Genomic DNA, 1,163 nt, shown 5'->3' on the forward strand with positions numbered 1-1,163 from the left:
TTCCACTGTAGGGTTTTCCTTCCAGCCCAGRAAACCCTCATGTGTGCCACGTTTGTTGTGCTGGCTCCTTACGACAAGAAGCATTTGGGTGCTTGCTCCATCCTGGTGTGCACTCTGCACTGACTCCATGCCGATCCCTTCCAGCCCTCATGGAGCTCCAGATCCCTCAGGCACCTTGCCCATCCCCGTGGGCATCAAAGTGGAGGCTCTCTCCTGTCATCTTCATGACAAACCACTGCCACGTGCCCCAGCTGCAGCCCCAGCGCCCACTGGGAATGGGGGAAAAATGGCAGTGGAAGGAAAAAGCTCTTGTGTGTGAATCCAGCTGGATCTGTTGGTCATTTCTCACGTTCTCCTGCCCCTGTGGCACGGGAAGAGCAGCTTGGGCCTGGCTTGTGCCACCTTATTACAACACCTGCTGATGGGGAACATGCACCTGCCTGCCCACAGCCCCGGTTTGACCAGACCTGTTTGTCTTTGGATTTGCATTCAGGGCTGGTGAGGGAGGTTTAGATCAGATATTGGGAAGAAGCTCTTCCCTGAGAGAGTGATGAGGCCCTGGCACAGGCTGTCCAGAGAAGCTGTGGCATCCCTGGAAGTTTTCAAGGACAGGTTGGACAGGGCTTGGAACAACCTGGTCTAGTGGGACCTGTCCCTGCCCATGGCAGGGGGTGGAACAAGATGAGCTTTAATGTCCCTTCCAACCAAAACACTTTGGGATTCCATGATTCTAACTCAGGAAAACCAGCACAAGCCTTGCTTTGGAGGGCAGGTGGAACAAGAGCAGCTCAAAATGCCAGCATGGGTGGCTGCTCCTCTGGGAAAGGGTTTGCCCCCATTCCTCCTGGATTATATTTAAGGGAGCCCTCTCTGCTGTGGGCCCCGTTGCCAGGTGTGGTGCTGCAGGTGATGGCCCAGCCGTGTGTGCCTTCCAGGCAGCACATCCTCCTGCACCTGGCAGAGTTTCACGGGGAATACCAGTGAAACAGGGATATTTCTTTCCTGGTGGTGAGTTTCAGCCTGAAAAGTTCCAGCTGACTCATCCTGACGGAGCTGCAGGTGGGAGGCTCAGCTGAAAGGGCAACCAGCAGCAGGTTTCCACCCTTCCTGCCCAAGACAAGGGACACCAGCTTTGGGTTAAACCCTTTTTCTTAAATTTTTTT

This window comes from Manacus vitellinus, unplaced genomic scaffold (assembly GCF_001715985.3).
Source record: "Manacus vitellinus isolate BGI_N305 unplaced genomic scaffold, ASM171598v3 scaffold_103_pilon, whole genome shotgun sequence".
Taxonomy (NCBI): Eukaryota; Metazoa; Chordata; class Aves; order Passeriformes; family Pipridae; genus Manacus; species Manacus vitellinus.